Consider the following 24,838-nt stretch of genomic DNA (forward strand, 5'->3'; position numbering starts at 1 on the left):
CTTCTTCTTCCAACAAAGAGCGACACATACACACACTGCTCTCCTTTGGTTTCAAAGGTGTGAAAAAGCAACAAAGTCCAGCACACAAGATTCCTGACGATACTGCAACAGATATTCTTCCACAATGGCCAAACCCACATGCTGCTACTTATAGCAGCAGCCCTAATTACTGGAGCCCCATCCAAACACAGGTGGCCTCCCTTATTTCCTATAATATGTTCTTACTTGGTCTCTTCTACGCATAATTCTGCGCTTGCGTGGGTCCAAAATGTCATCATCTGAAACTATAGAAGATAAGGAAGATTGACTGCCTTGGCTGTGTGCCAAGCCCTCCTCTGCCAAGTCACTCCCACCTTCTTCTTCGTCCGAGGAAACTAAACTCTGATCTGATTCTGTCGGCAATAACACAGGCCTGTGACATGTTGAATTTTCCCCTGCATCCACCTCCCCATTCCCTGGGGCAGGAGCTGGGCCAGAGCCAACCACAACACCCATTGGGCATTTTTTTGGCCTCTGGGGCTTCAGGAAAGCTTCCCCGAAGCATCCAGAGGGTGAAACAGCCTTCCCCAAGGTAGAAAATCAGCTGGCCACTGCATGCATGCACGCTGTATCTGATATAGATGATCTGATCTGATATGGCTCCGCTGCCTTATAAAAATATTAATTTGCTTTACCACATTATCTGTGAGCTGCATTGGCTTCCTATTGGTCTCCGGGCACAATTCAAGGTGTTGCTTATTACCTAGAAAGCCCTACATGGTTCAGGGCCAGACTATTTACAGCAGTGTTTCCCAACCTTGGTAACTTGAAGATATTTGGACTTCAACTCCCAGAATTCCCCAGCCAGCGAATGTTGGCTGGGGAATTCTGGGAGTTGAAGTCCAAATATCTTCAAGTTGCCAAGGTTGCGAAACACTGATTTACGGGACCGTCTCTTGGCGCATACCTGCCAGAGATCAATAAGAGCACACAGAGTTGGCCTCCTCCAGGTCCTGTCGACTAAGCAATGCAGGTTGGCAGGGCCGCAAGGGAGGGCCTTCTTTGTGGCCGCCTCGGCTCTATGGAACCAACTGCCCGCCAATAACCTACTGGCTTTCTGTAAGGCCACAGAGATCTGGCTTTGCCGGCAGGCCTGGGGGGCCATGAACTAATAACTGACATGGCCAAATTGTATGAATGGTATGTATGCATGTGATCATGACTGTTTTAATTAATGGGTTCTTTTTATTGCGGGTTATATCTGGAGACCTCACCTACAAAAAGATATTGACAAAATTGAACGGGTCCAAAGACAGGCTACAAGAATGGTGGAAGGTCTTAAGCATAAAACGTATCAGGAAAGACTTAATGAACTCAATCTGTATAGTCTGGAGGACAGAAGGAAAAGGGGGGACATGATCGAAACATTTAAATATATTAAAGGGTTAAATAAGGTCCAGGAGGGAAGTGTTTTTAATAGGAAAGTGAACACAAGAACAAGGGGACACAATCTGAAGTTAGTTGGGGGAAAGATCAAAAGCAACATGAGAAAATATTATTTTACTGAAAGAGTAGTAGATCCTTGGAACAAACTTCCAGCAGATGTGGTAGATAAATCCACAGTAACTGAATTTAAACATGCCTGGGATAAACATATATCCATCTTAAGATAAAATACAGAAAATAGTATAAGGGCAGACTAGATGGACCATGAGGTCTTTTTCTGCCGTCACACTTCTATGTTTCTATGTTTCTATATAGTTTTAGATATTACGTAAATATAAATAGATATTATATTATATATGTGTTCAGTTCTGGAGACCTCACCTAGAAAAAGATATTGAACGGGTCCAAAGACGGGCTACAAAAATGGTGGAAGGTCTTAAGCATAAAACCTACCAGGAAAGACTTCATGAACTCCATCTGTATAGTCTGGAGGACAGAAGGGAAAGGAGGGACATGATCGAAACATTTAAATATGTTAAAGGGTTAAATAAGGTTCAGGACGGAAGTGTTTTTAATAGGAAAGTGAACACAAGAACAAGGGGGCACTATCTGAGGTTATTTATTTATCTTTATTTATTTATTTTTGTCAATATATATGTTTAAATACAGGATACAAGAAAGTCTAAAAGCATTAGAAGTAATAATATTCATATACATGCAGCAAGTAAAAATGAAGAAACAGTAAAGACAAGGGACAGAAGGCATGCTGGTGTACTTATGCACGCCCCTTACTGACCACTTAGGAATTGGGAGAGGTCCATAGTGGGATAGTTGGGGGAAAGATCAGAAGCAACGTGAGAAAATATTATTTTACTAAAATAGTAGTAGATGCTTGGAACAAACTCCCAGCAGACGGGGTTGGTAAATCCACAGTCTCTGAATTGAAACATGCCTGGGATAAACATGGATCCATCCTAAGATAAAATACAGGAAATAGATGGACCATGAGGTCTTTTTCTGCTGTCAATCTTCTATGTTTCTATGTTTCTATATTCAACTTTTTAAATTGTTTCTATATTTATCTGTATTTATATTATTATTATTGTTGTTGTTGTTGTTGTTGTTGTTGTTGTTGTTGTTCTAAGCCACCCTGAGTCCTTAGGGATTGGGCGGCATAGAAGTCAAATAAATGAATACAAATAAATGAGGGCCAGGGCCTCCTTTTGGATGAACCCCAAGGGGAGCAAAGGCTTCCTTTACAGAAGCCCTCGTTTGAAAGGAAAGCTGGGCATTTTCTCCGCAGCTTTGGGCTTGAAGTGAGCTCCCTGGGTGACCAGCCATTCACAGGGCACCCATCTGTAGCCAGTGGGTTAATGAACAGCCTTGTCAGACAAGCTTTCCATTCTGCAGGGCAATTAGCCAGGCCCGCTTGATGCTATCCGTCCAATTTGCTTGGTAAACAAACACATGCCCAGCCTCCCCGTCAATTAAGCGACTTCTGAACAAAGCGATAAATTTTCACTTAGGCTGGTTATGACTGAGCCGCTGTCAGCTTGTTAGAGGCATTTCAACTGTCTCAGGGGGGGAAAGGCCCTTTGGATCTGTAGGGAGTTAGCACCAAGCCCTCCCTCCTGGGAAAACGAGATATTTCAGGAGATATCAAAAGGGCAGAAGGTTTCCCCTAAAATGGAGGCAGAAACTCACCCCTGCACACACACACACACCTTTGTCAAGGGGCCATTAAGGCCTGGACCAGTCTATTCTACATAACAAAGATCTACCTCCTTGAGGGATAGTAGGGATTGCAAAAAAAAAAAAAAAGCCCTTTTATTACATCATCACCCAGCAAGAGTCAACCAAGCCTGGGACTCCTACAGCATTCCCCTTGCATGGCAGTCTCACAACCAATCAGAATACAAGCTCAAATTCACAGCTCTACAAAGGGTATAAATCTCTTTCTCTCTTTCTCTCTCTCCTCTCTCTCCTTCTCTCCATCACTGGTGTTTTTAAGAAGAGACTAGACAATCACTTATCTCAAATGGTATAGTTTCTTCTGTTTGAGCAGGGGGCTGGACTAGATGACCTCCAAGAGCCCTTCCTATTCTATTCTGTTCTATTCCAATCTATATTCTTTATTCTATATTCTATATTCTATATTCTATTCTCTTTGATTCTCTTTTCTATTTCATTCTTCTATTCTATTCTATTCTATTCTATTCTATTCTACTCTACTGTACTCTACTCTATTCCATTCCATTCCATTCCATTCCATCCCATTCCACTCCTGGCCTTAGGAGAACTAAGTGGATTTTGTGACTCAAAGCAACTGGTCAAGGCAAGGTTTACCCATCCCCCCACCCCATCTCAGGTCTGTAACGTTAATTGTATACACAAGGATCCCACCCCTGCTGGAGAATTATAGCCTGGTTGCTGACAGTAAAATGATGGGTTGGGTTCCAGCTACTTCACGAGCCTGTAAATCTCATCTATTCTTTCTAGGTAAAATTTAAGGTCGCTAACAGCAGAGAGTTGCATTAAATGCATTGTGCTTATTTGTAAATGCAGATGGTGTTTTTATGGGCTGTGGTGTTTTATTTCAAAGACAAACATAAATGCTTGCAAGCTTTGCTCAACATTACTAAGGTGAAGGGACTGAGAAGAGAGTTAAAAGCAAAACACCAACTCTGCAGTGGCCTTTCCTTCTCGGAAACTCCAAATGGGAGGAATTTCTGCTGCCATTTTAAAGTTGAAAGTGGTGAAATCACAGAAATCTTTCTCCTAAGCTCCGAAAACTAGCAGAGGACCCTTTACTCTCAAGATGCAAGGTTGAAATGTTTTGGGGAATATTAAAAGATGCAGAATATTATATTTCCCCAAAGGAGAAATGGAGAAACATGCTCTTAAAGGCAGAAAGCAGCCCCAGTTTAGCAAAACAGCCTGCAGAAGATGCCTGAAGTCTTTAGAGATGGATATTTTGTGCTCATATTTTGTGCCCATTGCACGCAGGGAAGCAAAAAATGCGCCGAAACATGGGCACACCTGAGTGTCTCCGTGCATGATTTTGTTACCTGCACAGATGTAGTAGCAAAATTGCGCTGAACTCCGCTATCAACCAGAGCCATGGGGATGAGCACATATCACTATTCCCCTTTATTAGCCCACCTCTGAATACATCCACACACATATATATACAGTGGTACCTCTACTTAATAACTTAATTCGTTCCATGATCAGGTTCTTAAATAGAAACGTTCTTAACCCTGGTACGCTCCTCGCATTTACTATACACTTTTAGCCTCCGGGTCCTTTTAGACCTGGAGTATAAAAAGGTTGGTTCTAGCTACTACAATGGTCTTTTTGAATACATTTTTCACTAGTATACTAATTTGAACATTTATGAACACAATGAAATGAAAATTGAAGTGAAAAAAAATGATGCTTATTTGTTTATTTTGCTCATCAAACCCCACCCACCCGTTTTGTGAAATTTTGTTCATTTTCATCTAGGTTAGGTTGCAAAATCTGACTTTTCTGACCATCTTTGATATTGGGAAACTAATTTGAACATTTCTGAACATAATGAAATGAAAATTGAAATGAAAAAAAAAAAGATTCTTATTTGTTTATTTTGCTCAGAAAATGGCCTTCCCCCCCACAGCTGTGTGCACTTTTTTCAATTTATAGATAGAATAGCCTGCCAAATCAGAATTTTTTGACCATCTTTGGCATTGGCATACTAATTTGAACATTTCTGAACATAATGAAATGAAAAAAAATTATGTTTTGAACACTTGGAGTCCTCTGGGTCATATGTGACCCGGAGTAAAAAAAGGTTGGTTCTAGCTACTGGTATTTTTTTATATATATACCTTTTTCGCTAGTATACTAATTTGAACATTTCTGAACACAATGAAATGAAAATTGAAGTGAAAAAAATATGGCTTTTTTAAAAAAAGAGGGACTTTGAGGCAGCGAGGAAGAGCACACACCCGGCGCGAGGCTGCCTCCCATACACTGCCTCCCATACACTGGCTGCTGCTGCTGCTGTTACCTACTGCCTCTTCCTTCCCATGCTGAAGGGCTCCCCTCTCCTCTCGCTCACTCTCTTTGTAGCCTGTGCCTTTCCTTCGCTGTAGTGACTCCTCAGCTGCCCAGAGTGAAGGGAGCGTTTCTTTTCTCCTGGTGCTGGCAGAGGTTTCTTCCCTCTCCAAGCGCTCAGAGAAAGGAAAATGCTTCGTTCGCTTTGGACTGCCAAAGCCTCCTTAAGCACCACCGAAAGGCTCCTCTGGCAGTCCAGAAAAGCCCGAGATGGCCAGGATTAAAGGGGGAATGGCAGGAAACTGGCCGGGCCTTTGTGCTGCTCTCAAAGTTTTCCGGGCTTGGGTTCTTAAATAGAAAAGGTTCTTAAGAAGAGGCAAAAAAAATCTTGAACACCCGATTCTTATCTAGAAAAGTTCTTAAGTCGACACGTTCTTAAGTAGAGGTACCACTGTAGTTATATATTTCTATATAATAGTACATGTTAATTTGCACCTTTTATACATTAATTACCTGCCTGTTTTCCCCTCTATATCATATCACTACCCTCCCTCTTTCTCCCTCTGTTCCTTCTACCTTCTTTCTCCTTCTCTTCCAATTCTCTCCTTGATTAGTTTCCACCCGTTGCTTCTTGTCCTGCCTTCAGGTGCTTTGGAGAATACCTTGACCCCCTCTTCTTTGTGGTAGCCCTTCAAATATTAGAACACTGTTATCATGTCCCTCCTAGTCTTTCTTTTCATTAAAAAAAGGAGTAGGGATGACATGATAGCAGTGTTCCAATATCTAAGGTCGTCTATTGCAGCCCTTCCCACATAGTGCTATCTTGACTAAAACAGTTCTGACAATGACCATCTAGCTTCTATTTGGAAAGCAAAATTAAGGAAAGCAGAGCTCGGTATTTCATGTGGCATCCCATTCAACTGGCTGACAGCTTATATAGATGGGACCTTCGTTCTGATGTCTAGCCTCCTTACTTGTAATTTTAACCTATTGATTTTTTTAACCCTACCCTCTGGGATAGAGGGAATAAGGTTGCTTTCTCATCAGTGTGACAACAGACAACACTTTGGATACTTGAAAACTACTATCATATCTCTTCTCAATCAGATCTTCTCCAGGATAAATATACCCAGACTCCTTAATGTTTCCAAATAAGCCTTGGTTTTGAGGCAGGACATAAAGTAGGTTGTGAGAGCTCCAATACTTGAGACTTTCAAAGGGAGAAATGGTGTAGGGATTCCTCCTTGGGTGGGGGATTGGACTAGATCACCTACAAGGTCCCTTCCAACTCTAATTAATAAAGTAGGTCATGAAGTCAAGTAGCTCTGTAAAACTTTAAGAGGCGTGAAAAGCACAAAAGGAAATGGAAAATGGCGAACCTCAGACTCACAGCTTTTCAAGTACAGGCTTAACCACAAACGGACTACAGGAAACTTAGATGCTTCTGCAAGAAACCTGTGGATCCACCCCAACAGAAAATGGAACACAAGATAATTTAGCTTTCTTTTAGTAGAGCAAGTAGGGCTGATCCATATTGTAACCGAACTAGTCCATTACCGAACTAGGTAACATCCTCAGTACAGTTGAGTAGCTGTGATGATCTTCGCAACTTGGGGGAAAATCCTGCTTGGAGTGTGTACTCTTGGCATGACCTTCCTGTGTCTTTTTTCTTTGTTCTTCACTTCACCTGCCCTCCCCTCAGCATGATCAGATCACAGAGCAAAATTTGAGGGAAGGAGAAATTGCAAGGCCAATTTCATCCAAGCCTTCCATACAGCAAGAAAGCATAACATTGGCCTGCCCAGAATGCTCAACCACAGTCCTGTCTCTGATTGAAATCAGTTCAGAATCTCTCTTCTATTCTCCCCTCATATCAAGAGGTCTGCAGAGCATGGTTAGAAAAAGTCAACATGGTGGCCGTAATAGTGCAATCTAATCTCTTCCGAAAGGGGTCCTCCACCTGAAGCAGGGGTGTCAAACTCGATTTCTCATTGAGGGCTGTGTCAGGGTTGGGTTTGACCTCAGAGAGCCAGGGTGGAAGTGGCTAACTCAATGTCACTCGAGCTGTGGTGGCCAAGTGCTCAAGCAGGACATCCCTCAGACCCTCCTTCACTCTCATTATAATCTCCTTCCTTCCTTCCTTTTTTCCTTCCTTCCTTCCCTCCCTTCCCTTCCCTCCCCCTCCCCTTCCTTCCTTCCCTCCCCATCCCTCCCACTCCCCTCCCCTTCTTTCCCTCCCTTCCCCTCCCTCTTCCTTCCTTTCTTCCCATCCCTCCCTCCTTTCCCTTCCTCTTCTTCCCTTCCCCCCCTCTTCCTTCCTTCCTTCCTTCCCTCCCTCCACCTCCCTCCATGCCCTCCCTTTCCTCCCTCTCTCTTTTAGGAGGCTCTCATGGCTGAAAATGGGGCCCATGAGGGCAATGCACAAACCCTACCCAAGGTCCAATTTTGCTGGCATAGGCATCATGGATTGATCCTTTGAAACTCTTTCCAGGGCTGCCTCACTAGCCGGATCTAAGCACCCCATGGCCCAGATCCACCCCACGGGGCCTTGAGTTTGACACCCCCAATCTTGACTGTTTCGACCATTCCCTGAAGGCACCGCACCTCAGGTCACGGGTTTTGGGCTAGAAACCGCATCACGGCCTTCCGGGATGCACTGGGACTGAAATTCCCCAAACCATGCAATTGCAGGATGTGAAATGGAAAGAAGCCTGTTTTGCATGCTCGTATTTTGGGTTCAGCTTCTCACCTTTCTGCAGGCTGTTATTGGAATGGGTTTCTTTTTTTCCCCCTCTGTCCCAAGAGGACACTCGCCAAGGCACAGTGACACCTGCTAGAGAATCGGCAGAGTCTAATTTCCATGGTTCACAGCTTATGAAGAGTGAGATTTTAACACCATTAGCAGAAACATCTTAGCACCACATGTTCCATGGCTGTGTATTGCCGGGAGACCTAACACTTCCACTCCTAAGGCACTTTAAAATTAGCGATGGTGTGAACCTCTTGGCACTTGTGTGTGTGTGTGTGTGTGTGTGTGTGTGTGCGTGTGTGAAAGCTCGCACAATCTCCCCGGTTCTTTAAAGTGCATCTCCTGCCAACCTGCATCCCTAAGTTTGCACGTTCCCCCCCCCCCTCCAAGCCTCTTTTGTGCTCCCCGCAAAACATCTCGGATCAGGATTCCTGGAAACTGATAGGCCAGTTTCAGGCGGGGAAACAGTACAAAACGATGGTGCAAATTCTAAAATTGGCACCTCTCAGTTTCAAAATAAAGCTGTCAGCCCCATCCGCCTCTGTCGTGTAGTTCCAGCCTTGTTCATAACACACACACCCTCCCCTCCCAAAATATCAAGCACAGCCATTTTGCCATGCACTTCGATTTGGGACTCCCACCACCCGCCCTTTATCAGATTTGCAAATCACAGGTTTGCGATTTGGACAACGAAGTATGTCAAGCTGGTGCAGAATCAATGGCTTGCCACACTTATCTGTAGAAGCCCTGATGTTTATGGGAACTTGTGAGGGGTGATTTTCATGAGGGGCCAGATGCACCCACAATTTGATTTGATTTTTTTTATTTTATTGGATTTGTATGCCGCCCCTCTCCGTAGACTCGGGGCAGCTAACAACAGTAACAGTCTTTTGAAAAATTCAAGGCCATCCTATGTCCACCACCTGGGTGGAAGCGGAAGGAGGAGTTGCCATGCTGGCACAACCTGAATTTATCTATCTATCTATCTATCTATCTATCTATCTATCTATCTATCTATCTATCTATCTATCTATCTATCTATCTATCTATCTATTAGATTTGTATGCCGTAGACTTGGGGCGGCTCACAGCAACAACAAAACAATGTACAACAAATCTAATACAGTGGTCCCCCGATCATTGCGAGGGTTCCGTTCCAGGACCCCTCGCAATGACCGGTTTTTCGCGAAGTAGCGCTGCGGAAGTAAAAACACCATCTGCGCATGCGCAGATGGTGTTTTTACTTCCGCAGCAGCAGCGAGGAGCCGAAGATTGGGGTTTCCCCACCGCCCACGCAAACTCCTCGCTGCCGCTCGCCCGCCCTTCGCCCGCCCACGCCGTTCGCTTCGCGCCGCTTCCCAGCTGAGTCCTGAAGCGAATTCGCTTCAGGACTCAGCTGGGAAGCGGCGGCGAGCGAACGGCGTGGGCGGGCGAAGGGCGGGCGAGCGGCAGGCACGCGGGCAGGCAGGCGGCGGACAAGACAAGCGGCGGGCGCGGCAGCAGTGAGGAGTTTGCGTGGGCGGTGGGGAAACTCCTCGCTGATGCCCGCCGCTCGCCCTCCCGCCAGCAAGAGGGGGAAGACCCAGGGAAGCCGCCCAGCAGCTGATCTGCCCAGTGCCATCTACGCATGCGTGGCCATAGAAAAAAAGGGCGCGCATGTGCAGATGGTGTTTTGACTTCCGGGTTGAAAAATCGCCATATAGCCGTTTCGCAATGATCGGGATCGCAATACCCGGGGGATCACTGTAATTTAAAAAACACTAAAAACATAGAAGTCAAATAAATAGGGGGGAGTTGGTTCCAGAGGGCCGGGGCCGCCACAGAGAAAGCTCTTCTCCTGGGCCCCGCCAAACGACATTGTTTTGTTGACGGGACCTGGAGAAGGCCCACTCTGTGGGACCTAACCGGTTGCTGGGATTCGTGTGGCAGAAGGCGGTCTCGTAGATACCCTGGTCCGGTGCCATGAAGGGCTTTATAGGTGATGACCAACACTTTGAATTGTGACCGGAAACTGATCGGCAACCAATGCAGACTGCAGAGTGTTGGTGTTACATGGGCATTTTTGGGAAAGCCCATGATTGCTCTTGCAGCTGCATTCTGCACAATCTGATAGTTAATTATTGGGGTAGGTATACAACTTTCCTCCAGAAATTCACCCTAGTGAGTGTCGACCTCTGGCCTCCAAATTAATCCATGCAAGAGTGGAAAGAAAACACGAGACTTTGTTCCCGTCTTATGACATCGGCTTCAAGGCTATTAACATGCACACAGATGGAATGAGAAATAAAGCCCACAATGGTAGAATGAATTCTGAAGCTAATGGAGCTAGCGGAGAAGGGCAAAATTGACTACTTTGATTAGAGGCAGCAATTTGACTAAATTTCTAGAAGCTTGGAGACCATTGTTAGATCTCTTGGAGGAAAAAAGAGAAAAAATGAAGTTTGGGGTTTGTGGATTAGAGCTGATTTGATTAGAGAAATATTGCGGATTGTTAAATACTTGGTGATGGGTTATTTATAATTCATAACGTATTATGTGTTAAAATATATAATATATAAAGTTAATTTTATATAAATATAAAATAAAGTTAAACTAAGAATAACTGAGCAGGGTTTTCTTTGAAAGTTGAGTATTACCATTTCAAAGGTTTTTAAGTATTGATATTATTCACTTAAACTTAGAAAAAGATAATTGTACTTGTCTTTGTACTGGAAAATCCAAAGGTCACCTTTATTATGTATTTATTTTATTTGGTCACTTTTTAGCTTTAACAATCTATCCACTTCCTTCTTTTCATTTTATGGCAGTTTGTAATGGATTGTAAAAATGGATACACACACACACACACACACACACAAATCAATGAATGAAACACCTGTAAAGCAGCAGTGGGTTGTTTCCAGTTCAGACCAATTTTGTGAACCGGTAGCAATGTCAGGAGACTCCGTCCACCTGCCCGGGACACTTCTGTGCATGCATGTGCAAACTGTTAGCCACAGGTTTTAGAACCCACTACTGCTTGAAGCCCTTACAGCAATAGCAATTAGACTTATATACCGCTTCACAGTGCTTTAAAGATCTCTCTAAGCGGTTTACAGAATCAGCCTCTTGCCCCCAACAATCTGGATCTTCATTTGACCCACCTCGGAATGATGGAAGGCTAAGTCAATCTTGAGCCTACTGAGATTCGATCTGCCAAACTTCTGGCAGATCAGCAGAAGTAGCTTGCAGTACCGCACTTTAACCACTGTGCCACCAAGGCTCTTTCATCATTCTGAGTGTTTTACTACCTTCTCTAAGTGGTTTTACAGAGTCAGCCTATTGCCCACAACAAATCCAAATAAATAAATAAATAAATAAATAAATCTGGGTCCCTACCCACCTCGGAAGGGTGGAAGCCTGAGTCAACCTAGAGCCAATCAGAATCAAGCTGTTGGCAGTGGGGAGAATTAGCATGCAATACCACGTTCTGACCATTTTGCACAGGAAGGAAGGAAGGAAGGAAGGAAGGAGGGAGGGAGGGAGGGAGGGAGGGAGGGAGGAAGGAAGGAAGGAAGGAAGGAAGGAAGGAAGGAAGGAAGGAAGGAGCAATAGCATTTAGACATAGACCCCTTCACAGTGCTTTACAGCCCTCTCTAAGCAGTTTGCAGACAGTAATCATATTGCCCCGAACAATCTGGGTCTTCATTTTACCAACCTTGGAAGGATGGAAGCAAGTTCCCTCTAATTTTTTTGTAGTGTGGGCGGAAAAGTATATTGTCTGAGCTGCACATTTTCATGCCTGGGCATGGATCGGTTAGAAACCCGGTCGTTAAGCGAATCTGGCTTTTCCCCCCTCCCCCATTGTCTTTGCTTGTGAGACGGTTGCAAAAGGGGGTCACGTGATTTGAAGACACAGCAACGGTCATAAATATGAAACGGCAGTCATGTTTTGATCACACAATCGTCGGGCTGCTGCAAAAGTCATAAGTGTGAAAAGGGGGCGTAAATGAATGAATGAATGAATGAATGAATAATTAATTAATTAATTAATTAATTTTTCCAGATACTGAGAAAGTCCTTTAGATATCGCTCCAAGGACTTCCATCACGACTGGTCTAAACATGGATCTCTTTGCAATCCGAAATCTTTTGTGAATGTGCTGGCAGGTGTGGCCTTGTTACAAAATCTTGCGTAAAGCAAAACTTTGTGTAAAGACACTTGCGCGAGTGAGATTTCAATGATTTTCGCTGTTTTTTTTGCTTCCGTGCATGCGCGGAAGCAAAAGTATAGGTGAAAATTGCCGAAATCTCGCTCCCGTGCACGTCCTCATGTGAGATTTTGCTAGCTGCGCATGCACAGAAGTGAAATCTCATGATGATGGGCAAACACCTGCTTAAAACGTGTATGCCTGCGACGGCCTCTGAGAGTGCACTGGTAGCACCGAAGATTGCAGGCCTTCCCTGGCTGGGGCCACAACAGAGAAGGCTCTACCCCATGGACCCGCCAGTCGACATTATTCGGCGATTGGAACTGGAGGAGGCCAACTCTCTGTGACCTAACCAGTCCCTGGAGGAAGAAATAGTTCACAAATACTTTCTTTTGGGGGCCCTGTCCACCCAACCAATGCCCCGCCCTACCCTGAAATAAAGTTGCAGCCTAGCACAACACAAAGGCAAATAGGATAAATAAATAAATATCAGATCCAATCAAAGTTTCCTGACTTTCTGCTTCAGACATAAGGAAACTGACGTTTTTATGGTTAGACAAGCCTCCTGATTAAAGAGGATGTTGTACAATTAAATGCATGGCCTCCTTTCCTTTGAATGATCTCTCCAGTTGGGAGATCAAAGGATTGTGAATAAGGATTCCCAAGTGTACAAAACAAGACTATTTGCAAAAAAATATTCTCCCGGTTGTACATACTATTTCTTTTTCTTCTTCACATGAGCTCACCAAAGAAATCTAAAGGGAGCAAGTTGTTTTATTCACTGCTGGGCAGGTGGATGTTTTCATTAATTGTGTTTCCAGGATTGTCCTGCTCTGTGTTAGGGCCATGTACTCAAAAAAATAAAAAGGATTTGGGGCTCTGAGGGTGCCACTGTGGCTGCCCAAAGAAGAGGGAGTCAAGCTATTCTCCAAAGCACCTAAAGGCAGGATGAGCATCAAGGGATGGAAACGAATCAAGAAGAGAACCTAGAATTAAGAAGAAATTGCCTGATAGTTAGAACAATTAACCAGTGGAACAACTTGCCTCCAGATCTTGTGAATTCTCCAACGGCAGAAGTTTTAAAGAAGAGATTGGACAATAATTTGTCTGAAAAGGTAGACAGCAGTGATGGCGAAACTTTTTTGGTTCACGTGCCAAAAGGAGGTGCATGCATGTGCTAGCCCACACTCATTCCCTTCCACCCATGCCATAGGTTCGCCATCACTGTTCTATTGAAATTTATTTATTTATTTTCCCTTTGAGAAGATCCAAGGATACACTACAGACTGTGTAATTAATCATATCCTCTGCAAAGCAGGTGAGAAAACCCAAGCCTCTCCTTCTCCAGAAACATTTGTCTTCTCTATTTTAATCATGCTGTCATTAGCAGTCCCCCTAAGCTTAAAAGATTGAGAGAATATGTGATGGGCTGCCCTGATGCCTTGGATTCTGCTTTTTAAGCAGCAGGTGTTGTACCATTTGGCACCAAAATTTGCTTGGATGCATCTTTGGATAAAATATCTCTCCTTCCCTGAATAGGTTTTAGTGACTCTTAACAGCCATTTTCTGATGCAGTTCAGTGGTGAGAAATGTAAGGTCCTGTGTTTAGTAGGGAGACCCCGAAGTACAAGTGCAAGATTTATTTATTTATTTATTTATTTATTTATTTATTCATTCATTCATTCATTCATTCATTCATTCATTCATTCATTTATTTCCTTCCTTCCTTTCTTCTCCTTTCTTTCTTTCTTTCTTTCTTTCTTTCTTTCTTTCTTTCTTTCTTTCTTTCTTCAATCCTTCCTTCCTTGCTTGCTTTCCACACCCACCCTGTTTTTTTTGCCTAGCAGGCCTCAGGGAAACCTCCCTGCAATTACCTGGGAGCAAAAACAGGCCATGCGGTGACTCCTGGAGGGGGCGGGGCAGGGCCAGCCATATTTGCAGTGGCAACCCCAACTGTAGTTCTTCTGCAAAAACTATAGTTTTGCCCATGATGGCAAGGCAAGCTTAACTCCAAGGAGTCGTTACTCTTTTACATGTAAATATTATACAGGTGGCATTGATAAGACACATAAGAATATAAAGTTAAAATGCGAATAGATAACAGGCGAGGAGAACCGAACTTCGGGGCATTCCCAATTAATATGCAATGACCAAGCAAGTCATTCATCAGTTCAGACGAATGCAGATGAAATCATTTACATGCGCAAAAGGTGCCACAAAATCTGTGTCTTGTGCTGCAGGAGATGGAAGGCAACCATTAGCCACCAGAGAAACATGGAAGATCAAAAAAAAACCTTTGCTGGAACCTCTGAATCTCATCGCCGCTTGGCGGAAAGAGCTACCTGTCAACGTCGAAGAGATGCCAATATTCTGCAGGCATTAAGGGGGATTGAAGAATTTGGGGCTAAAGCCCGACGGAGCTAATGCACTAATCACATTATTTAACCCGCACAATCCTTCCTAATCTACTTATGCTAGTGCCAAATGTGAGGACAGCAAGAAAAGCCGGACGTAACTGGCCTTGGGCCATGGCAGACCAGATCCGTGCCCTGCCTATTTTTTTTTTCCTGTCGGATTCTCTTTCCAATGGATGAAAGAATTTGCTCTCCAAATCCTTTTCAAAGGGGATCAAGGGATGGGTTGGATGTGAATGTCCTGTCCTTCTCTGTGCTCTTCTCGCTCGTCTGGCCTGCAATCTGTTTTCATCTCTGGATTCCACTAAATCCCAAAGAGGTGCTGTGGGGGGGGGACCAATCATCGGGGCAAGAATTTCAAGATTCTGAGAAAAGGATGTGCTGACCTGCCCCATGCGCATGCTTTCGATCCAGGGGTGGTCAGCAGGCAGGGCAGGGTGGAGCACAGTTCCACCAGTGGAAAGGTATTTATTTATTTATATAATAATAACAACAACAACAACAACAATAACAATAATAACAATAATAACAACAACAATAATAGCAACAACAACAATAATAATAACGATGACAATAATAATAATAATAATAATAATAATAATAATAATAATAATAAAAAAAATAATAATAATGAAAATAAGAAATTAGTGAAATACGAAGATCTAAAAATCGAGCTGCAACGACTCTGGCATAAGCCAGTGAAAGTGGTCCCAGTGGTACTTGGCATACTGGGCGCAGTGCCAAAGGATCTCAGCAGACATTTTAAAACCATCGGAATTGACAAAATCTCCATCTGTCAATTGCAAAAGGCCGCTTTACTGGGATCGGCAAACATAATTCGCCGCTACATCACGCAGTCCTAGGTGCTTGGGAAGCGCCCGACTGGTGATGAAATACGAAATCCAGCATAGTGATCTCGTTTGCTGTGTTGTATTGACATAATAATAATAATAATAATAATAATAATAATAATAATAATAATAATAATAATAGTAATAATAATAGTAATAATAGTAATAATTTATTAGATTTGTATGCCACCCCTCTCTGAGAACTCGGGGCGGCTCACAACGCAAATTAAGCTGTGTGCCCAGCTCCAGCTGACCATCCCACCCTCCCACCCTCCTCTTCCTCCTCCTCAGAAAGCGGCAAGGAGACCAGCACCGGCAGGAGTTGCTCGGGGCCCATTTCCTCCCCCCTCTTTTCTCAACAGCTGATCGGCACCCGTTTGCCTAGCTACCTAGCCTGAGGTGGGGGGCAACCCAGGAAGGTGAGCACGGGAAACACGAAGCAAATTGTCACCCCAGAGAGCAACACTGGTGAGGTTGCAAGTCGAGGAATTAACAGTTCACTTGAACGATGATGATCATTCAAGCCACGCCCATCTGGTCACATGGCCGGCAAGCCACTCCTACCCAGTCACGTGACCATCAAGCCACACCCACAAAATAAGCCCATTACTGTTTAGATCCCCTTGGGGACTGAGTGTCTTTTTATTTATTTAGTTTACTTTATTAGAGTTGGAATGGACCTTGTAGGTCATTTGGTCGAACCCCCTGCTCAGGCAGGAGTCCCTATACCAGTGATGGTATAGGGAACCTTTTTTCCCCTTGGGTAGCGAATTTGCATGGGCGTACATTATTGCGCATGCGTGAGTGCCCACATCCATAATTCAATGCCTGGGAAGGGCGAAAACAGCTTCTCCCTCCCCCTGGAGGCCCTCTGGAAGCCAGAAATGGTCTGTTTCCCAAATTCTGATGAGCCCAGTAGGCTCATCATTTACCCTCCCCAGCCTCCAAAGGCTTCCCTGGAGCCGGGGGAGGGTAAAAACACCCTCCCCCATCCCCCGAGAGGCTCTCTGGAAGCCAAAAATTCCCTCTCTGAGCCTCTATGCAAGCCAAAAATCAGCTGGTCGCCACACACATGCACATTGGAGCTGAGCTAGGGCAAGGGCTTGCGTGCCAGCAGATATGGCTCCGTGTGCCACCTGTGGCACCCATGCCATAGGTTCGCCATCACTGCCCTATACCATTTTAGGCAAATGGGAGCAATTTCCTCTTGAAAGTCTCAAGTGATGCAGCTCTCACAGCCTCCACAGGCAACTTCTGTTCCACTGGTTGATAGCGCTTACCATCAGAAAGCTGCTCCTTATTTCCAGATTGAATCTCTCCTTAGTCAGTTTCCATCCATTGTTCCCTTTCTGGCCCTCTGATGCTTTGGAAAACAGTCCAATCCATTCCCTCACCTACAAAAAGATATGGATCAAATTGAACGGGTCCAAAGACGGGCTACAAAATGGTGGAAGGTCTTAAGCATAAAACTTCTCAGGAAAGACTTCATGAACTCCATCTGTATAGTCTGGAGGACAGAAGGGAAAGGGGGGGCATGATCGAAACATTTAACTATGTTAAAGGGTTAAATAAGTTTCAGGAGGGGATGATTTTAATAGGAAAGTGAACAGAAAAACAAGGGGGCACAATCTGAGGTTAGTTGGGGGAAAGATCAGAAGCAACGTGAGAAAATATTATTTGACTGAAGGAGTTGTAGATGCTTGGAACAAACTTCCAGCAGACGTGGTTGGTAAATCCACAGGAACTGAACTTAGGTGAACATATTTGAAAGGAAGAAAAGATAAATGAGATAAGGAGAGACAATTGGACAGGGGACGGAAGGCACACTGGTGCACTTATGCACGCCCCTTACTGACCTCTAAGGAACCTGGAGAGGTCAATCGTGGATAGTCTAAGGGAAAAAATGTTTGGGGTTAGGGGTTGACACTACTGAGTCAGGTAATGAGTTCCACGCTTCGACAACTCAGTTGCTGAAGTCATATTTTTTACAGTCAAGTTTGGAACGGTTAGTATTAAGTTTGAATCTGTTGCGTGCTCTTGTGTTGTTGCGGTTGAAGCTGAAATAGTCATTGACAGGTAGAACGTTGCAGCATATGATCTTGTGGGCCTAGGATTGATACTTAAACATGCCTGGGATAAACATATATCCATCCTAAGATAAAATACAGGAAATAGTATAAGGGCAGACTAGATGGACCAGGAGGTCTTTTTCTGCCGACAATCTTCTATGTTTCTATGTCTTCAGAGAACAAGACCAAAATCGTCTCTGCCAGGATAAGAAAAAGACAGAAAGTGCCAGGCAGGTTTCGGTGGAACATTTGATAAGGTCACTGGCTTTACCTGGCCACTTGGCACAAAGGCTGACATTACGCTGAGTTCCTTGCTGGGTAATTGTTTTCTCTCCTTCACATCTTCTGGGCTCCTCACCCTTTTTCATCACATCTCCTAAGGAGGAACTTTCCAAATGCCTACCCAACCCCAAAACAATTTTGCAGGAACAGAAAATTGTCCTGCTTTAGCTGCATGACTTTCTCTCTCTTTATTTGCAATTTTGGTCCCGATGCTTAGATCCAGGGCCTGACGCGTCCACCCCATTTCTTGTGAGAGGTGCCGACATCACTTTTAAAAAAATAGCTATCAGGGTCATGCACTTTGATATAGCAAAAGCCCAAAATAATTTGATGCATGGGAAATAATACTCTTCACTAAATTAATGATTGCAGAATTCATATTTATATTAATATTAATTTAATTTAAAATTTAAATTAAAAGAAAAAATAAGCTGCGGTTTGAATACACAATTGCAAGCTGACTCTGCCCATTGCCAGGTGGTTCAAGTTTGACCGGCTCAAGGTTGACTTGGCCTTCCATCCTTCTGAAGTTGATAATATAAGCAACCAGATTGTTGGGGGCAATTTGCTGTCTCTGTAAACCACTTAAAGATGGCTGTAAAGGACTGTGAAGTGGTATATAAGACTAAGTGCTATTGCTACTTTCCTTCCTCCCTTCCTCCCTTCCTCCCTTCCTCCCTTCCTTCTTCCCTCCCTCCCTCCCCTCCCCTTCCCATCCCTTCCCCTCCCTCCTCCTTCCTTCCTCCCGTAACTCTGCCCACTGCCAGCAGTTCAATCCTGACCAGTTCAAGGCTGACTCAGCCTTCCATCATTGCAAGGATGTTAAAATGAGGACCCAGATTTCTGCGGGCAATACACTAACTCTGTAAACCACTTAGAAAGGGCTGTAAAGCAATGCGAAGCAGTATATAAGTCTAAGTGCTATTGCTATTACTATTTACAAAACATATTTTAATATCTCAAAAGCCAAAAATAACTCATTGCACAGGAAATCATGCTCTTAACTGTGTTAACGAATGCAGCATTAATATTAAAATGAACATTAGTTTAATTTAAAGCAATAGAAATGTTGTCTGGGCTTTGCTGACTTTTGTACCTTACTGATCTACAAAAGGGGGTGCACTATTAGTTGAGACATCCTGTTCCATTTTTCTTCTAAAGCATGCATTGATTGATTGATTGATTGATTGATTCATTCATTCATTCATTCATTCATTCATTCATTCATTTGTTTTTATGCCGCCCTTCTCCTTAGACTCAGGGCGGCTTACAACGTGTTACCAACAGCACTTTTTAACAGAGCCAGCCTCTCGCCCCCAACAATCCAGGTCCTCATTTGACCCAACTCAGAAGGATGGAAGGCTGAGTCAACCCTGAGCCGGTGATGAGATTTGAACCACTGACCTGCAGATCTACAGTCAGCTCAGTGGCCTGCAGTACAGCACTCTACCTGCTGTGCCACCCCGGCTCAATTAATGTCTCTAGGGAAACAAGTGTCCCCTAAATGGGAACCAAGTACAGACTGCCACAGTGCTATTTAAGGAATAACAGAACAGAGCAAAGGTTGCTTGTTGGGTCATGATGGTGATGTTCATCCATCATGTTTGAAGAGGACCTTGACATCTAACAGGTTGTGGGCTGTCCACTGTTGTGGTTAGCTCTTGCCCAGCTCCTGCCCCAAGGAACGTGCAGGTGGATGTGGGGGAAACATCCACATGCCGCAGGCCAGTTTTGCTCCCAGTGGAATCTGCCGACAAACCCTCCTCTGACCAAGGAAGCGGGAGTGACAGGGAAGAGGGGAGTTTGGCAGACAGCCCAGGAGGAGATCAATCTTCTGTATCATCCTTGGATTCTGAACAAGAATTAATGACACATCCACACATACGTAGAGTGATGCATAGGAGACAACAACTGAAGGATTATTACAAGAGAAAATGAGGCCACCTGTGGTTTGGTGGGGCTGCTGTAATTAGTGCTACAGATAAAAGTGCAACCTGGTGTTTTAGCCTCATGGCAGTTTATCTAATTCATTGTTTCGTCAAGTTTATCTAATTCATTGTTTCATTTTTGTGCTGTTCATGATTGTGTGTGGACTCTCTGGACTTTAGAATTGGACTCAATTTCCCAGTTATTGGGTAAGCAATTGGATTGCATTTAACCTGTGCCTTGTGTGTACCAGAAAATCCCTTTGACATTTAAAAAGGGAGCTATCATGTGGTGTGTGTCTTCCTGGACTAATTACCCTGTAATTATGGGTGGTTGAAACACGCTGGCAGAACAGTCCACGATGAGTCCACAAGTTGGTAAGGCCTATATGGGCACAGGATTTAGCACTTAGACTTATATACCGCATTCACAGTGCTTTACAGCCCTCTCTAAGCAGTTTGCAGAGAGTAAGCATATTGCCTCCAACAATCTGGGTCCTCTTTACCAACCTTGGAATGATGGAAGGCTGAGTCAACCTCAGTGTTCTGCCACATGTTGGGCAGACATGTGTGGGCACCATTGTCGCAGCGTTTGCAGCTCTGGCTTTGCGGATTGCTCGCTTCTCTTCTGCTATGAATGTTCTTCTGGCCTCAGATGTCTGGCAGCCTTGGTGGATCCACATGTGCCATGTAAGTCAATCTTGTGCCAGGGTTTCCCAGGAGATGGTGTTGATATCCAGGGATTTGAAGACATGCTTTCAACATGTCTTTGTATCTCTTCCTTTGTCCCCCATATGGCCGCTTTCCTTTAGACAGCTCATCATAGAGGAGCTGTTTAGTTTGTTGGGTCATAAAATCCAAGCATAGGAAGTGCCCTCAAGGCCATCTAGTCCAATCCATGCTTGATGAAGGAATCCAATTAAAGCATCCCAAACAGATGGATCCCAACCTCCATCTCAATGGAGCTCAGCACCTCAGTTTGCTAAACTGTTGTAATGGTCAGTTTGAATCTATCCACCTATACTTTAAGGCCATCAGTATGTATCCAACACTGGGCCACTCCAAAAAGACAGATGACAGATTCACAGAGCTGGAAGGGACCTTGTAGGTCCTTGTGACCTTGTAGGTCATCTAGTCCAACCCCACACCCAAGCAGGATAGCCCATACCATTTCTGACAGATGGCAACCCTGTCTCTTCTAGAATAGAATAGAATAGAATAGAATAGAATAAGGAGGGGAGAGAGAATGATATAATAGAATTCTTTATTGGCCAAGTGTGATTGCACACACAATGAATTTGTCTTTGATGCAGATTCTCTCAGTGTACATGAAAGAAAAAGATACATGTGAAGAATCATGAGGTAAAAAACACTTAATGATTGCCATAGGGGTCAAATAAGCAATGAGGAAACAATCAATATTAATAAAAAAATCTTAAGGATACAAGAATTCGCTGGCTGGGGAATTCTGGGAGTTGAAGTCCAAGTATCTTCAAGTTGCCAAGGTTGGGAAACACTGTACTAAGGTACTAGAGAAGGAAGGGCAGTTAAAAAAAACCCTATTAAGTATTCAATAAACCTACTACCCCTACTGTGTCCACCCCATCCCCCCAATGGGGCTAGCAGCCCATTACTGCATGACATAGCCTGCGAGTAGCCACCACTGGGCCTGGATCATGAAGTAGGTCCCAGCAGTGCAAAATTAAGCCAAAGACGACCACCCCTCACGAACATTGGGTATGTCCTGAACTTCAACTTTAATCGTCCCATTTTCAGTATTTTTCCGATCTGTGGGCAACAGAAGGGGAAAGAATTTGTTTTAGCCACATTAACTTGTTCCGGCAACAAAGGAGCTTCCTTCACCCAACGGGGAATTAGATCAAAAGGCAGCACATGTCAAAAGCTTTGCTTTGATCGCCAGGCTTGCCCCTTTACTAACAAACACCATTTTCATTCTTTGAGCCTCCGTGCGCTTGCTCCCAGCTGAGGCTTTTAATCCTCACCAGGCTCTCCGCACAAAATATCTCCCCCTTTATCCCCCCATTCAATGCTTACACCGCACAGCTCAGGGTTGGTTCCACTTCCCTTCTCTTACCGGTTCGCATCACAACGTTATGGTGTTCTGCCGGCGTGTCCCCAACCGCCCGTAATTACAGGGTAATTAGTCCAGAAAGACACACACCACATGATAGAAGGAAAACCCCGAAGTCTTTAGCAACAGAAAAACAGAAACAGCTCCCTTTTTAAATGTCAAAGGGATTTTCTGGTACACACAAGGCACAGGTCAAATGCAATCCAATTTCTCACCCAATAACTGGGAAATTGAGTCCAATTCTAAAGTCCAGAAAGTCCACACACAATCTTGAACAGCAAAAACCACTATCTTGATGAAACTATGAATCAGATAAACTGCCATGAGGCTAAACCATCAGGCTGCTCTTTTATCTGTAGCACTAATTACAGCAGCCCCACCTAACCACAGGTGGCCTCACTTATATCCTGTAATAATCCTTCAGTTGTTCTCTTCGACGCATCACTCTACGCATGCGTGGCTGTGTCATAAGTTCTTGTTCAGAATCCAGGGATGATAAGGATGATTGATCTCCTCCTGGGGTCTGCCAAACTCCCCTCTTCCAAGTCACCCCCACCTTCTTCTTCTTCTGAGGAAACTTCACTACCTGACTATGTCGGCAATAAAACAGGCCTATGACATGTTGATGCTTCCCCTGCATCCACCTCCACATTCCTTGGGGCAGGAGCTGAGCCAGAGCCAACCACAACAGTTATGGCTACGTTGCATTAAGGAAATGAACCTTTGCGCATGTACGGAAGGTTCTTTGCTAGCTGCTTTCCAGAAGCGGCAACCGGAGGAATGGTTCAGGAGCGTGGACAGCCAGCCATCACTGCCAGTGTGGCAAACGGGGGGAAATTTCCACCACTGATTGAGGCAAACCAGTCGGGACTGGCAGTAACCCACCACTGGGGCTTCTATACTGCTCAAAAAATAAAATAAAAGGAACACTTAAACAACAGAATATAACTCCAAGTAAGTCAAACTTCTGTGGTGGTTAGCTCTGGCCCAGCTCCTGCCCCAAGGAATGTGCAGGTGGATATGGGGGAAGCATCCACATGCCGCAGGCCTGTTTTGCTCCCGATGGAATCTGCCGATGAAGCCTCCTCTGACCAAGGAAGTGTGAGTGACAGGGATGAGGGGAGATTGGCAGACAGCCCGGGAGGAGATCAATCATCTGTATCATCCCTGGATTCTGAACAAGAATTAATGACACATCCACGCATGCGTAGAGTGATGCATAGGAGACAACCACTGAAGCATTATTACAAGAGAAAATGAGGCCACCTGTAGTTGGGTGGGGCTGCTGTAATTAGTGCTACAGGTAAAAGTGCAGCTTGGTGTTTTAGCCCCGTGGCAGTTTATCTGATTCATTGTTTCATCAAGATCGTGGTTTTTGTGCTGTTCAAGATTGTGTGTGGACTCTCTGGACTTTAGAATTGGACTCAATTTCCCAGTTATTGGGTGAGCAATTGGATTGCATTTAACCTGTGCCTTGTGTGTACCAGAAAATCCCTTTGACATTTAAAAATTGAGCTGTTTCTGTTTTTCTGTTTATAAAAACTTTTGGGTTTTCCTTTTATCGTGTGGTGTGTGTCTTCCTGGACTAATTACCCTGTAATTACGGGTGGTTGAAACACGCCAGCAGAACAACTTCTGTGAAATCAAACTGTCCACTTAGGAAGCAACACTGATGGACAATCAATTTCACCTGCTGTTGTGCACATTATTTTTGAGCGGTATATAATAAATAAACAAGAAACAATGGATTAAAACTAATTGAGGAGAGAAGCAGCCCAATTCAAGATTGCAACCCTGAATCCTCAATGACGGGGCCTTTTGTTCTACAGTTATGGATCGAAGAGCATCCTAACCTACATCATCAACAAACACAGACAAAATCGCATCGTACTTTGTGGCTTTTTTTTTTTTTTTTAAAGAGTCGCCCGATCATTTTGGCACATTCAATTTCTTTCAACATGGAGCTGCCTTTGAAGAGTGTTTGGAGACTACAAATTGTGCAAAATGCAGCCTTGCAAGCTATTGTGGGGCTCCCAAGATCTGCCCACAGTTCCACATCATTCCAGGAGCTGCTGCACTGGCTGCCAATTGGTCTCCGGGTGCAATTCAAAGTGCTGGTTATGACCTACAAAGCACTACATGGCTTAGGACCAGACTATCTTCGGGACCATCTTCTGCCTCATGTATCCCAGAAGCCGGTTAGGTCCCACAAAGTCGGCCTTCTCCAGGTTCTGCCGGCCAGACAATGTCATCTGGCGGGGCCTAGGGGAAGAATCTTCTCTGTGGTGGCCCCAGCCCTCTGAAATGAACGACCTCCGGAGATACGTAACACCCCTTCCCTCCTGGTCTTTCGTAAAGCCCTGAAACCTACCTCTGTTGGCGGGCATGGAGACCATGAGTGTCTCCAGCCGATACTATGTATGTTTGAATCTGATGAATGCATATGACTGTGTATGGGATTTTTAATATTTTTGGTAGTTTGTACAATCCTTTGATAGTAGATTTCTTTATTGTTACATTTATAATGTTGTATGCTGCCCTGAGTCACCTTGAGAAGGGCGGCATAGAAATCTAATTAGATAGATAGATAGATAGATAGATAGATAGATAGATAGATAGATAGATAGGTAGGTAGGTAGGTAGGTAGGTAGGTAGGTAGGTAGGTAGGTACGCAGATAGATAGATAGATAGATGATAGGTAGGTAGGTAGGTAGGTAGGTACATAGATAGATAGATAGATAGATAGATAGATAGATAGATAGATAGATAGATGATAGATAGATAGGTAGGTAGATAGGTAGGTAC

The sequence above is a fragment of the Erythrolamprus reginae genome, chromosome 10 (assembly GCF_031021105.1).
Source record: "Erythrolamprus reginae isolate rEryReg1 chromosome 10, rEryReg1.hap1, whole genome shotgun sequence".
Lineage (NCBI taxonomy): Eukaryota > Metazoa > Chordata > Lepidosauria > Squamata > Dipsadidae > Erythrolamprus > Erythrolamprus reginae.